Raw genomic sequence first — 16227 nt, forward strand, 5'->3', positions numbered from 1 at the left:
AACTGTGACAACTCATTATTTGTGTAAATTTTTTGGATCTCCCTTTAATTCTTTGTTAGCAATCCAAAAAAATTACATATATGTGTGTGTGTGTGCGTATGTTAATATTTACACATTTATGAATTAAACACAATGACCATGCTAATGTTATTAGTTGGCAGGTAGGATGTGGTCAGGGAAGTCCATTATCAGATTTTGCATTTTAACCCTTAATCTGTACTGGCTCTCAGTAGTGGCCTCATAGGTCTTATTTTAAAAACTGTTACCGGTATTTGGTTTTCTCATTCATCATGGAAGTGTTATATAGCTTTCCCTCTTTACCAGAAGCTACCTGTTACAAAATAATACTATATTTCATTGCCAAGCCTGAAAGAAACATGGCTTTCATCCATTAAAAGAATACAAGCTAGTTACTGCTGCAAAAAGAGATGAAGATATAGCTAAAGGTTAAACATATGGAAGCTAAATAATACTATTTTTTTAACTTCACTCCAGGAGTAGGAGAAGGAATTAGGATGTTTATGTGTACAATATGCCTAGGTGATCAGTGATTTTTGTCTGTGTGTTGCAGGGGAGGGGAGGGTAAAACCAAAAAGCAAGTTTTAGTAAATTCATTTAACACAATGCTCCAATGCATAGTAGAATAAATTTATATTATATGAGAGGCAATTGAATAGCTTTGACTTTTTGTGCTTATATAAATGAAGGAAAAGAGAAAGTTTTCTCACTGCTTAAAATGGTTGGTCTTTATATTCCTATTAGAACCTTTACAATTTTTTCCCACTTCCAGAAAGACACTGTTGAGCGCTGGGGAATCCCAGAATGGCGTGTAATAGTGTGGGCTAAATGGTGGTTGGCAGTTGGATTTGGCAGAAATTGGCAATCTCCTTGCGCATGAATAGAAATGAAATCTCATGAATTTAGACCAGGTGGGGAATGGCAGCCTTTTGGTAATACAGCAGACACGGCAAACTTTGAAAGCAAATAATGGTCTTCAGAATAATACTGGCTTATATTTGGGAAAATCAGTAGCACATATCTTGCTTTACAGAGCTATGACTATTTGGAAAAAATAAAATTTCAGAGCCATCTGGAGCTATTTCATACAGACTTTAACTTGTACATCTGCCATCATTCAAATTGGATGCAAAAATGCAGATTGTTTTATTTTCAATTATTTTTAAAAAGTTGCCTTTGGTTCCTTTTGGCATTTATTTTCAGGATGATATGTTCTATTAACATATCATTTCCTTCAACGTTATTTCAGAAGCAACTATTTACAGATTTGCAATCAAACTAAACATAAATGAAAACAGAATCAATGATTACACATTAATACTCTCAAAAATGAGGCTGATGCAGTTTTCTCTAAGATTTTCAATCCAAGATTAAGTAAAATAAATTTGCACAATATTAAATATTGTGATGCAAAAGATTCATAACAATTTTAAGTTTATATACCCAAGTTCTAATATGCATTCAGCTTTAGTACATGCATTCAGCTTTAGTAAACATCTCCATATTAATTGTTGAGCATAAGTGGAAAGAACGACACATATGTTATATATCTGCACATTTCAAGACACTCATGGCCCCTTAAAATGGCATTCTATGGCTATTCTCTGTGAGTTATGTTGACACAAAAAGTTCCTACCCTCATCTTTCTACTGTTGGTTTCTTCCAAAGAATACTTTGAAAGTAATCTTCCCAGTTAGCTTTGGGAACAATCAACAAGGATTAGTTGAGAGTGAACATCTACTACAGCAAAGCTCTTATGACTATATGTGCTTTGATTTCCACATGAATATGGGACCTGGTTCAAGTGGAAGCCAATGCACTTCATAGATGCAGACGTTCTTGCTGAACTCAACAGCACCTGCCACAGTCAATGAGTCAATTTAAGAAACATCAGCTGGCAGGGCTCTTTGGGTTGCTTGATAGTGAAGCACTCCAGATAATGAATGATGAACATCTGAATGAAGTTAACAATTAAGTCACATTGTATATTACAGTACACCTGCTACCTGCATAAACAAAGGGTTTTTTCGCTCTCTCCCCACCCTCCCAGTTATTTTCAGACCCTCAGTATGAATCCCTCCTGTTATAGCAACTGTAACTAAGGCACCTGTAATTGTATCCTCAATACACGATAGAAAGCATGACTTCTGATCTATATTACATTACAGACTCACTATATATTCATAAAAACTTTTAAATGTTCATAAAATCACAAAATAGGAACATTATAAACCATAGATTAGAAATAAAGGGTTTCTTCATACGTATAAATACATTTTACATGGGGTTTGTCATTCACCTGGATATATGGACACAGAAGGCTGCTTTTACTCATCTCTTAGTTTGGAAAACTTTCTCAAGTTTAAATAATTTGTAAATTTCTGTTTCTAAATACCCAGTGATGGAGATCCCACAATTGTTAATTGGTTCTAATATTCTATTATTCCTGAGTCATTTTTCTTAAATCTTAAATCCTTTATATTGATCTTTCACTCCATACAAGTCCTATTATGTAGAGGCATAAGTGAAGATTGTCAGGAGCATATGCTAATTCATATTTCATAAGAGGTGATAATGGTGAACACCCCCCCCCCCGTGTATTTCATCCAGTAAAACCACATGGGAAAAATATATATGTATATAAAAAAACCTGATGACATAGTGCTGCATTATGTTCTCATCAGTTTGGATGGCACTGAATAAGCTACTGAAGAAGGCATAAGGATCTTTTGAAGTACCAATGGAGTATACCATGCAGCTAGATTACAGTCTGGTTACTGATGTTGCAATGCGAGAAAAAAAATGTGAGTACGTAAGAATTACAGTGAGAAGCATGAACATGGGAAAGCTCAACACAGTAAAAGATGAAGGCAGTTGACTATTACATTTTAGGGATGAGTCAAATGAAACTGGAATAGGGTAATTTCAGTCACAAGATAATACTGTTTACTATTCAGGACATGAAAAAAGAAAAGAAGAAAACCAGTGTTTTCATATAGTTAGGAAGGGTATAGCAATGACAGTAGATTGTACTTGGTACAATGCAGTCAGTGATCAATAGTATTATTTAAACTTCGTGCTAAGCCTATTAATATGGCAATGATAGCTTAATATCAAAGTTAGTGCTTAAACTGCTGATGTAGAAGGGGAACCTGACACATTTTATTAAGTTCAAATTCAGAAATCCACAAACATGCAACCATGATGTGGAATTCATGGTTTAAAATTGGAATGCCAAAGCTGGTAAAAGTAAGAAGGAAAGGACTGTGCAGCATGAGAATTAAAATTAAACAGGAGAATTACTATCATTTCTACAACAGTCTTTAAACACCAAAACAATTTGCATATATTGTACGTAGATATTATCACAAAGAACACACATTGTATAGTCTCCTTAGGCGGAGGAGGTAGAAGAGATCAGTTATAACAACAAAGACATGGCCAGGGGATGACTGTGGAAAAAATAATCAATTGCTCAGATGCAAGTCAGCCGGTTTTGAGAATATAATCTTGAGTATATACCCACTATTTTCAAAGAGAAACCCAAGAAACAGAAGAAATAAAACTACATTTCAGAATAAAATCTGGGAATAGCAAAAAAACATAAACAAACAAACAATTAAATATCACAGAAAGAACTTAACAAATTATTTCAAGGAGCTGTTAGAACAGATAAGAACTAGTATTACAATGGTATCTGTAAACACATAGAAGATGGATACAGTCACCATAAAAAAGGAAGGTTTTCAGCAAAGAAAAAATCACTAAACTCTAAGGATTGAATCAGTATGTTAAAGTATGAATAGATAGTAACTGATTCCAAGAAAATCAGACATGATCTGAAAAGCTGTATAGCAGAAATGTCAACATTCAAGATACTTTAAAATATATTCTCTACATACAAGAAACCCTAGTACTAGAACATTAAGTTAATCAATATTTTTGTCATTATCAAACCAAAAGGCTACTGAAATTGATGGTATAATAACAAATGTGGTAATCAATGGAAGAAAAATCAATGAAGATTCTAACCAATCTATGGAAATCTGGTGAATGATCTATTTGTCAACAGATTGCAAGAAGCCATTCTATGCAATTTAGTGGCTCAATTGAACTGTTGAGGAGCCAAATGATAGCCATGGCCCAGAAGTCCATCTTGTATACCAATTGTGCCTTTTTCTGGATTGGGTGGATTTGCTCATATGCCTTACTCAACTTCCAATGCAATGTGAATACATGGGGTTAATCCTGCAACTAGAAGTTGCAACTGGACCACAATGCAACACTGCCTGACTTTGAGCATATAATGATATGCCCATGTAACAGCACTGCTTGTGAACTGCACTGTTTTCAGTAGGCTAAAGGTACAGTTGAAGGTGCTTGTTATGTAAGGCATGCTCAAGGCATTTGCCAGATTACTACTGTAGTGGGGTTGCCTGTTTCCAATGTTTTCTGCCTATTCCCACAGATCTAGCAGAGTGTGAATGCTCCATTAACAATAACTAGCTGAACTGAGGAAGCATGCATTCTCTTTCATGGAATTACCTCTCTCTGAGACTCAGATTGCCTCAAACATACTAGCCTTACAAAGATCTTGAAGATCTAGCTTCATCCTCAGATACTGAAGCCAGATGTTAGTTGAACCCAGTATATATGTTTTCTGATTCACGATAGAAGGATTTCGCTTGCAGCCTCAACTGCATTCTATTGCATTGCATTGTTTTATTCTGTTTTGTTTTACTTTATGTGTCAACGCTGCTAACATCGAATTTTATTGCTTGACAAGAGAAGAAGTAGCTATTTCATATGTTAAACTTGTGTATTGCTTTAAGACCTGTGTATTGTTTTAGTTTAAAAATTGGGGGGAGGGAAGAGTAAGAATGCACTTTCAAGGCCATTTGTCTCTTTAAAGAAGATAAGGCTTTGAGGTTCTTCTAAAGGAAGGGAAACTGATTCTTTAAATTAATTGGAGAATATGATTAATGACAAAATTAGAAAGGTGGAGAATTGTGTTTTAATATATTGTGCAAGGGGCAGAGATTTCAGATTCCAGCTTCCTTCGAGCAAGCATTTGCCGGTGTATTAGGCTAATAAAGGACTTTTAAGGTAAACAATGCCTCAGAGTCAGTTGAAAAGCCCATATGTCGGAAACTTGACATTATGTTTTCTGTATCGTTAGCCACCCAGAGAACCTAGGTTGATTTTAAAGGCTTTAAATAAATAGTTTCCAGTATTAATACCAACACCAAAGAAAAGTGTCTTAACAGACTGTACAAAATATCACAAAATTAATTTCACATGCTACTTAAACAATTTTTACAATCTCCAGTGCAGATTGCAGCCCTAGATGAAAGAGAAATCCAAGATATTCAAGCTATGTTTTAAGAAGGGCTGAAGAGCAAATAGAATATTGCAGATTCAGGCTGAATAATTGAGAAAGCCAAAGAATGCCAACAAAAGTCACCCTGTGCTTCATTGGTTATAGGAAGGCTTTGGAGTCAAAGAAATAAAGCTCACTTCAGGGGAGGGGGGAAAATGTTCCATAAGGTTGGTGCCATGGCAGAGAAGGCCCGCCTCCTTGAGCTCACCAAGTGTAGTTCTCTGAGACAGGGAACTGGTATGCTTTTCTTGCCAGATCCAAGCCTGCTATGTAATTGGGAAGATGTAAAATACATTTTAAAAAAATATGTAGATATTTTATTCTTTAGATGTGATACACAATCTAAGGTAATATGTCAGCACGGTTGAGGTTTTGTTTGTTTATTTTTATAGCATTTTGAAGATTCTGACTTTTAACTAAATGAGGAAAGGAAAATGGATATTCTTTAATGCTCTATTAAATTTAGCGTCTAATTCAACCAAATTCCAAATTCAGTATTAGAAGAACTCACATGAAGATTAAATTTATATATTAACAGTCCAGTTCCCAAATTACAAACATGAGCATAAACAGTGCCCTGTTGGATTGAACCTCTGGCCCATCTAGTTCAGAAGTCTGTTCTCACAGTGGCCAACAAATTTCACAAGGAATCCTTTCAAATGGCCTTCAGAGGCCATCATCTCTCCATCAAGACTAATAGTCACTGATGTTATTTTCTAATATCCTATTGGCACTTAGTGCTAGAACTTAATAGAGACTATCTATGGCAGCGGTCTTCAAACTTGATTGGCATGATCTGTTTTTGACAAACCCATGTTGGCTTTTGGTAATGACTTTGTTTGCCTCTAAGTGTTTGCTGATTTGTTGCTCAATTTATCTTTTCCAGATAATTAAGGTCAGGCTGATAGGTCTGTAGTTCCCTGGATCCATTTTTTCCCCTTTTTTGAAGATGGGAAGTACATCAGCTCTTTTCCAGTCCTCTGGTAGTTCCCCAGTGCTCCAGAGTTCTGCAGTGCTCCAATTGTACTAGAATGTAATCAATGAACTCTATCTGGAAAAATATTTATCTGACCTAATTTTTAAAAAATGCCTATACTGAAATGTATATATCTAGGATAGTTGATGGCACAGGTTTTTTTCAATTGTGAATGTTTGAGTTGAAGCAACATAAGCATACAGTACAGCTTTTTTCTTCCTGCCTTTGCAAATGAAATGCAGTTCTCATGCATATTTGCTCTTGAGAAAGTACCACGCTAAAGATTGAAGACGAACAGCGCAATCTTAATTTTTTAGCAATTCCCACACTGTTCAGTGTGACTGATTCCTAAGTCAGATGTGCACAAGATGCCACTTGGATGATTAGGAAGACCCCTTGATAAACATAGTTGTACTTAGACACAAATATTGTCTGCATTGTGGAAAGTGAAGAAGGCAAGAGGGATTCACTGTAATTGTTTTGTGTTATTACACAATTTAGAAACTGCTGCTGGATTTCTAATTCACTCTGCTTTCAGATATTATTTAGAAAATATGGGCTGTCAAGGGAAATCTTTGTTGGAATACGGGACCAGTAAGAAGTCAGGTTTTGTGCATGTGCATTGAAGAAACTAGCAGAGGTAATTGAAGAACCACTATCTGTAATATTTGAAAAGCCTGGCGACAGACAAGATCACAGAAGATGGAAGGAGGGTTAATGTTGTTCCTGTTTTCAAAATGGGGAATAAACAAGACCTGGAAAACTACAGGCCACTGAGCTCGACCTCATTACTGGGCAAGGTCCTTGCCTGCAGATTATCAAACAGCATGTCTGTGAGCATTTAAATAGGAATCCATTAATTAACAGTGGATTTATGACAAACAAGTCATGCCAGACTAAGTTAATTTCCTTTTATGACAGAGTTACAAACTGGGTGATTGGGGAAACACTGTGGATATGATATATACAAACTTAGAAAGATTTTGACAGTCTCTTGTGGCATCAAAATTGACAAGTCCTCTGTAGCTGAGAATTGAGATATGGATTCAATCCATAGCTTGATTCTAGGCTGCAGAGGCCTTCCGGAAAGGCCTCTGACTGCAAAATGCAGGCCGAGCTTCATTCTCAGCCGCTGAATGAAGCTGCTCCTTTGGCCGCAGAAGAAGTGGGCTGGCTGGGCAGGGCTATTGGTGCTAGAGGTGAGTGAAAAAGACCACCCCCCCCAAAAAAAAAGACCTGGTGCCTCTTTTGGAGGCAAAAAAGAAAAAGTAAGATGGTGTCTTATTTTGGGGAAAACACGGTACTAATAGAGCTACCTCATTAATTCACCTGTCCCCTGTGGTCTGATAAGAGATGGAAAACAATTCAAAAAGACATAGGCTAGAACAGTGGGTGAAAACATATGTTAAATTTCATTCTAGTTTAACAGAAAGAAATATAAATTCATATATTTTTCTCTAGATAAGAAAAAACAAGAGAAACATATACACAATAGGGAAAAAGGACTTGGGTATCCCAGTGGATCATGAGTTCAGCAGTGTTTCATTGATGCAACTGCAAAGGTCAACAATATCTTCACGAACTGCCAAGAGGAGAACAGAAACCAAGTAGTGGGATGTTGCTCCATACTACTCTGACTTGGTCAATTGGAATAATGTATTCAATTCAGCCCACCCATGTTTTAAAAGGACATTGAGAAAATGGAGCAAGTCCAGACAAAGGTTATCAAGATGATGAAAGTACTGGAAACCAAATCCTATGAAGGACAGTTAAAAGACAGAGTTACATTTAGCTTGCTGAACAGGAGCTTGAGAGAAGACAGAGCAGTTACCTTCTAAATACTGGAAACCTTGTAGAGGTTTGGATTTATTCTTAATTGTTTCAGAAGGTAAGAAGAGAAATACACAACTTAGACCTTAGAATCTCTCAATAGTAAGAGCTGTCAATCAGTGGAATAGATTACTGTATGGAGTGATTTCTTCCCTTTCACTAAAGGTTTTTAAATGGAAGCTGAATAATCTACTGGAGATGGTGCCATGAATCCTGTAGTTAGTTTGTAGGGAGCTGGACTAATAGGTCTCTTTCAACCGTATGCTTATATGACTTAACCGACAACACTATCTTAAAATATAGATTATGAGAAGTTACACTAACAGCGGGAAAATGCTATTAACCTCCAACCCTATTTGTGAATTTTACATATCCAACTAGCTAGACATTCTGTGATATGGAATATAAACTAGATCCTGGGAGGAGATGATTATATGTTCTTAATAGCTATGGGTTTTCAGACAATGTAATACATCTGTTGTTGGGGACGCGGTGGCTCAGTGGGTTAGGACGCTGAGCTTGTCGATCGGAAGGTCGGCAGTTTGGCGGGTCGAATCCCGAGTGCCGCGTAACAGAGTGAGCGCCTGTTACTCGTCCCAGCTTCTGCCAACCTAGCAGTTCGAAAGCACGTAAAAATGCAAGTAGAAAAATAGGGACCACTACGGTGGGAAGGTAACAGCGTTCCGTGCGCCTTTGGCGTCTAGTCATGCCGGCCACATGACCACGGAGATGTCCTCGGACAAGCGCTGGCTCTTCGGCTTTGAAACGGAGATGAGCACCGGCCCCTAGAGTCGGAAACGACTAGCACGCATGTGCGGGGGAACCTTTACCTTTACCTTAATACATCTGTTATTCACTTTCCATTTTTTAAGCTATCTTTAAAAATATTTGTGATATGCAGTACTTCTGAAAATTCATATGTACAATACATCCAATCCTAAAATTAACTGGATTTTTGTGCTTCGGTATCTTGATACTTTACTAAATTTTTAATTTAATTAGTCTCTCAATATCTATTTAATCCAGCTTCTAAGTCAAGTGAACTACTCTGCACTTCATTGTAGGAAATGTATTAATAATTTCCACTAAGCTGAATAATTCAGCTAATACTTGTATAAATTACTGGTCTTCATCTTTTTAATTAATATTTAGTTTCCTAAAGCTAATTTAAAGTTTCTCAATTTCATGCCAAATACTATCTTTCTTCATTTGAAATGCCCATTTCTATTAATACAGCATTTGGTTAATACAGCAAATCTCTCAGAAATGTCTAAAAATAATGAACAGTAAATTATTTTTGAACCAAAACGATAACTGGTTACAAACTGATGGCAATCATATCTAGACTAAATCATACATTAACACAGTTCTAGCACATAATGCTACAGGCAAATTCATATATTTATCTTTCTGTTGACTTTATTCTTCCATAATTTTCTATTTTGTGACATTGGTACAAGCTATTCATTCTCTATTGAATAGTAGTGCTGAATAATATATTAACCAGGCGTCTCTATGGCATAAAAGTTTTATTAGCTTTTTCAGCAACAAGGATACTTTATAAATTAACAACTTTCAAAAATTATAACATTCCTTTTGTTGTTAGTTGCGAAGTCGTGTCCGACCCATCGCGACCCTATGGACAATGTTCCTCCAGGCCTTCCTGTCCTCTACCATCTTCTGGAGTCCATCTAAGCTCACGCCTACTGCTTCAATGACTCCATCCAGCCACCTCATTCTCTGTTGTCCCCTTCTTCTATTGCCCTCAATCTTTCCCAGCATTAGGCTCTTCTCCAGTGAGTCCTTCCTTCTCATTAGGTGGCCAAAGTATTTGAGTTTTAGCTTCAGGATCTGGCCTTCTAAAGAGCAGTCAGGGTTGATCTCCTCTAGGACTGACCGGTTTGATCGCCTTGCAGTCCAAGGAACTCGCAGGAGTCTTCTCCAGCACCATAGTTCAAAGGCTTCAATTCTTTGGCGCTCAGCCTTTCTTATGGTCCAGCTTTCACTGCCATACATTGCAACTGGAAAGACCATAGCCTTGACTATACGCACTTTTGTTGACAGGGTGATGTCTCTGCTTTTTAGTGTGCTGTCTAGATTTGTCATGGCTTTCCTCCCGAGGAGCAAGCGTCTTTTAATTTCTTGGCTACAGTCCCCATCTGCAGTGATCTTGGAGCCCAGGAAAATAAAATCTGTCCTAAAGGAATGTAATATGAACAGCATGTTTTATTAGGAGAAAATACATTCAATATCTAATGCTTATGGTATGATATCAAAAATGAGAAAATGTAGCGATTGAGATAGTTTGTTTTCCAATTTAAAGTCTGAATTACACTTAGTGGTACATAATTGTACTGGAACACTTCACTGCTAAACATGTGAGTTGAAATGAAAATTGTTTGCATTGTACTAAAAGAAGTAAAAGGTTAACTAGACATTTACTTATTAAGAGGTTATCGTATTTACTTTCCAATATACTCAGTGTCCCCTTCATGGATTACTGCCTTATCATGGTGAAGGGGCTTGTGTAATTCAATGAAGCTATGAGCTATGCCATGCAGGGCCACCCAAGACGGACAGGTCATAGCAGAGAGTTCTGACAAAATGTGATCCACTGGAGAAGGAAATGGCAACCCACTCCAGTATCTTTGCCTTGAAAACCCTATGGACAGTACCAAAAGGAAAAAAGATATGATGCTGGAAGATGAGCCCCTCAGGTTGGAAGGCGTCAAATATGCTACTGGGGAAGAGCAGAGGGCTAGTACTACTAGTGCCAGAAAGAATGAAGAGACTGAGCCAAAGCCGAAAGGACGCTTAGCTGTGGATGTATCTGGTGGTGAAAGGAAAGTCCGATGCTATAAAGATTTTTTCTCCATAGTAACCTGGAATGTAAGATCCATGAATCAAGGAAAGCTGGATGTGTTCGAACAAGAGATGACAAGACTGAACATCGACATCTTAGGTATCAGCGAACTAAAATGGACAGGAATGGGTGAATTTAATTCAGATGACCATCAGGTATACTACTGCGTGCAAGAATCCCTCAGAAGAAATGGAGTAGCCTTCATAGTCAATAAAAGAGTAGGAAAAGCAATACTGGGATACAATCCTCAAAATGACAGAATGATCTCACTTCGAATCCAAGGCAAACCATTCAATGTCACAGTAGTCCAAGTCTATGCCCCAACCACCGGTGCTGAAGAGGATGAAATTGACCAGTTCTATGAAGCCCTACAGCACCTTATAGAACTAACACCAAAAATGATGTTCTTATCATCATGGGGGATTGGAATGCTAAAGTAGGAAGCCAAAGGATAACTGGAATAACAGACAAGTTTGGCCTTGGAGTACAAAATGAAGCAGGGCACAGGCTGATAGAATTTTGTCAAGAGAATACAATTGTCACAGCAAACACTCTTTTCCAACAACCCAAGAGACGGCTCTACACATGGACATCACCAGACGGTCAACACAGAAGTCAGATTGACTATATGCTCTGCAGCCAATGATGGAGAAGCTCTTTACAGTCAGTAAAAACAAGACCAGGAGCTGACTGTGGTTTAGACCATGAGCTTCTCGTTGCAAAGTTTAGACTTAAACTGAAGAAAGTAGGGGAAAGTACTAGACCACTCAGGTATGAATTAAATCATTTGTTGTTGTTGTTAGCTGCGAAGTCGTGTCCGACCCATCGCGACCCTATGGACAACATTCCTCCAGGCCTTCCTGTCCTCTACCATCTTCTGGAGTCCATTTAAGCTCACGCCTACTGCTTCAGTGACTCCATCCAGCCACCTCATTCTCTGTCGTCCCCTTCTTCTATTGCCCTCGATCTTTCCCAGCATTAGGCTCTTCTCCAGTGAGTCCTTCCTTCTCATTAGGTGGCCAAAGTACTTGAGTTTTAGCTTCAGGATCTGGCCTTCTAAGGAGCAGTCAGGATTGATCTCCTCTAGGACTGACCGGTTTGATCGCCTTGCGGTCCAAGTGACTCGCAGGAGTCTTCTCCAGCACCACAGTTCAAAGGCCTCAATTCTTTGGCGCTCAGCCTTTCTTATGGTCCAACTTTCACTGCCATACGTTGCAACTGGGAAGACCATAGCCTTGACTATACGCACTTTTGTTGACAGGGTGATGTCTCTGCTTTTTAGTGTGCTGTCTAGATTTGCCATGGCTTTCCTCCCCAGGAGCAAGCGTCTTTTAATTTCTTGGCTACAGTCCCCATCTGCAGTGATCTTGGAGCCCAAGAAAATAAAATCTGTCACTACCTCCATTTCTTCCCCATCTATTTGCCAGGAATTGAGAGGGCCAGATGCCATGATCTTGGTTTTCTTAATGTTAAGTTTCAACCCAAGTTTTGCACTCTCCTTCTTCACCTGCAACAAGAGGCTCTTTAGTTCTTCTTCACTTTCTGCCATTAGAGTGGTATCATCTGCGTATAAGTTAAATAGGCAGGGCGACAGTATACAGCCTTGCCGGACTCCTTTCCCAATTTTGAACCAATCAGTGGTTCCGTGTCCAGTTCTCACTGTTGCTTCTTGACCCGCATATAGGTTTCTCAAGAGACAAATAAGATGGTCTGGTACTCCCATCTCTTTAAGAACTTGCCACAGTTTGTTATGATCCACACAATCAAAGGCTTTAGCATAGTCAATGAAGCAGAAGTAGATGTTTTTCTGGAACTCCCTAGCTTTCTCCACGATCCAGCGTATGTTGGCAATTTGATCTCTAGTTCCTCTGCCTCTTCGAAATCCTGCCTGCACTTCTGGTAGTTCTCGATCCACATACTGCTGAAGTCTAGCTTGTAGGATTTTAAGCATGACTTTACTAGCATGAGAAATGAGTGCAATGGTGCGATAGTTTGAACATTCTTTGGCACTGCCTTTCTTTGGAATTGGAATGTAAACTGATCTTTTCCAATCCTGTGGCCATTGTTGAGTTTTCCAAATTTGCTGGCAAATTGAGTGTAGCACTTTTACTGCATTGTCTTTTAAGATTTTGAATAGCTCAGCTGGAATACTGTCACTTCCACTAGCTTTGTTGTTGCTCAGCTTTTCTAAGGCCCACTTCACTTCACATTCTAGGATGTCTGGCTCGAGGTCAGTGACCACCTCATTGTGATTATCAGGGACGTTAAGCTCATTCTTGTATAGTTCTTCTGTGTAATTTTGCCACCTCTTCTTAATCTCTTCTGCCTCTGTTAGGTCCCTGCCATTTTGGTCCTTTATCATGCCCATTTTTGCATTAAACGTTCCCTTCATTTCTCCAATTTTCTTGAAAAGATCTCTGGTCCTCCCTATTCTATTATTTTCTTCTATTTCTTTGCACTGTTCATTTAAGAAGGCATTCTTATCTCTTCTAGCTATTCTCTGGAATTCTGCATTCAATTGGGTGTATCTTTCTTTTTCTCCCTTGCCTTTCGCTTCCCTCCTTTCCTCAGCTATTTGCAAAGCTTCCTCAGACAGCCATTTTGCTTTCTTGCATTTCTTTTTCTTTGGGATGGTTTTGGTTGCTACCTGTTGTACAATGTCGCGAACCTCTGTCCATAGTTCTTCAGGCACTCTGTCTATCAGATCTAATTCCTTAAATCTATTTGTCACCTCTACTGTATATTCAACAGGGATATGATTTAATTCATACCTGAGTGGCCTAGTGCTTTTCCCTACTTTCTTCAGTTTAAGCCTAAACTTTGCAAGGAGAAGCTCATGGTCTGAGCCACAGTCAGCTCCTGGTCTTGTTTTTACTGACTGTATAGAGCTTCTCCATCTTTGGCTGCAGAGCATATAGTCAATCTGATTTCTGTGTTGACCATCTGGTGATGTCCATGTGTAGAGCCGTCTCTTGGGTTGTTGGAAAAGAGTGTTTGCTATGACCATTGTATTCTCTTGACAGAATTCTATCAGCCTGTGCCCTGCTTCATTTTGCACTCCAAGGCCAAACTTGCCTGTTATTCCAGTTATCTTTTGGCTTCCTACTTTAGCATTCCAATCCCCCATGATGATAAGAACATCATTTTTTGGTGTTAGTTCTATAAGGTGCTGTAGTGCTTCATAGAACTGGTCAATTTCATCCTCTTCAGCACTGGTGGTTGGGGCATAGACCTGGACTACTGTGATATTGAATGGTTTGCCTTGGATTCGAACTGAGATCATTCTGTCATTTTGAGGATTGTATCCCAGTATTGCTTTTCCTACTCTTTTATTGACTATGAAGGCTACTCCATTTCTTCTGAAGGATTCTTGCCCACAGTAGTATACCTGATGGTCATCTGAATTAAATTCACCCATTCCTGTCCATTTTAGTTCGCTGATACCTAAGATGTCAATGTTCAGTCTTGTCATCTCTTGTTTGACCACGTCCAGTTTTCCTTGATTCATGGATCTTACATTCCAGGTTCCTATGGAGAAAAAATCTTTACAGCATCGGACTTTCCTTTCACCACCAGACATATCCACAGCTGAGCGTCCTTTCGGCTTTGGCCCAGTCGCTTCATTCTTTCTGGCGCTACTAGTACTAGCCCTCTGCTCTTCCCCAGTAGCATATTGGACGCCTTCCGACCTGAGGGGCTCATCTTCCAGCGTCATATCGTTTTGCCTTTTGGTACTGTCCATAGGGTTTTCATGGCAAAGATACTGGAGTGGTTTGCCATTTCCTTCTCCAGTGGATCACGTTTTGTCAGAACTCTCTGCTATGACCTGTCCGTCTTGGGTGGCCCTGCACGGCATAGCTCATAGCTTCATTGAATTACGCAAGCCCCTTCGCCACGACAAGGCAGTAATCCATGAAGGGGAATTAAATCATATCCCTGTTGAATATACAGTAGAGGTGACAAATAGATTTAAGGAATTAGATCTGAAGAGTGCCTGAAGAACTATGGACAGAGTTTTGCAACATTGTACAACAGGTAGCAACCAAAACCATCCCAAAGAAAAAGAAATGCAAGAAAGTAAAATGTCTGTCTGAGGAAGCTTTGCAAATAGCTGAGGAAAGGAGTGAAGCGAAAGGCAAGGGAGAAAAAGAAAGATATGCCCAATTGAATGCAGAATTCCAGAGAATAGCTAGAAGAGATAAGAATGCCTTCTTAAATGAACAGTGCAAAGAAATAGAAGAAAACAATAGACTATGGAGGACCAGAGATCTTTTAAAAAAAAATTGGAGAGATGAAGGGAACGTTTAATGCAAAAATGGGCATGATAAAGGACCAAAATGGCAGGGATCTAACAGAGGCAGAAGAGATTAAGAAGAGGTGGCAAAATTACACAGAAGAACTATACAAGAATGAGCTTAACGTCCCTGATAATCACAATGAGGTGGTCACTGACCTTGAGCCAGACATCCTAGAATGTGAAGTGAAGTGGGCCTTAGAAAAGCTGAGCAACAACAAACCTAGTGGAGGTGACAGTATTCCAGCTGAGCTATTCAAAATCTTAAAAGATGATGCAGTAAAAGTGCTACACTCAATTTGCTAGCAAATTTGGAAAACTCAACAGTGGCCACAGGATTGGAAAAGATTAGTTTACATTCCAATTCCAAAGAAAGGCAGTGCCAAAGAATGTTCAAACTATCGCACCATTGCACTCATTTCTCATGCTAGTAAAGTTATGCTTAAAATCCTACAAGCTAGACTCCAGCAGTATGTGGATCGAGAACTACCAGAAGTACAGGCAGGATTTCGAAGAGGCAGAGGAATTAGAGATCAAATTGCCAACATACGCTGGATTATGGAGAAAGCTAGAGAGTTCCAGAAAAACATCTACTTCTGCTTCATTGACTATGCTATAGCCTTTGATTGTGTGGATCATAACAAACTGTGGCAAATTCTTAAAGAGATGAGAGTACCAGACCATCTTATTTGTCTCTTGAGAAACCTATCTCCAGATCAAGAAGCAACACTGAGAACTGGACACGGAACCACTGATTGGTTCAAAATTGGGAAAGGAGTCCGGCAAGGCTGTATTCTGTTGCCTTGCCTATTTAACTTATATGCAGAGCACATTATGAGAAAGGCAGGGCTAGATGAATGAAAAAT

General features: G+C 38.8%; 1 protein-coding gene across 4 annotated transcripts in view; it reads right to left on the reverse strand.

Annotated features, from left to right (window-relative positions):
- Positions 1-16227, reverse strand: part of DPP10 (dipeptidyl peptidase like 10) — a 420223-nt gene that overhangs the window by 232067 nt on the left and 171929 nt on the right. The window lies entirely within an intron of this gene.

The sequence above is a fragment of the Vipera berus genome (genome assembly GCF_964194415.1).
Source record: "Vipera berus genome assembly, chromosome: 1".
Taxonomy (NCBI): domain Eukaryota; kingdom Metazoa; phylum Chordata; class Lepidosauria; order Squamata; family Viperidae; genus Vipera; species Vipera berus.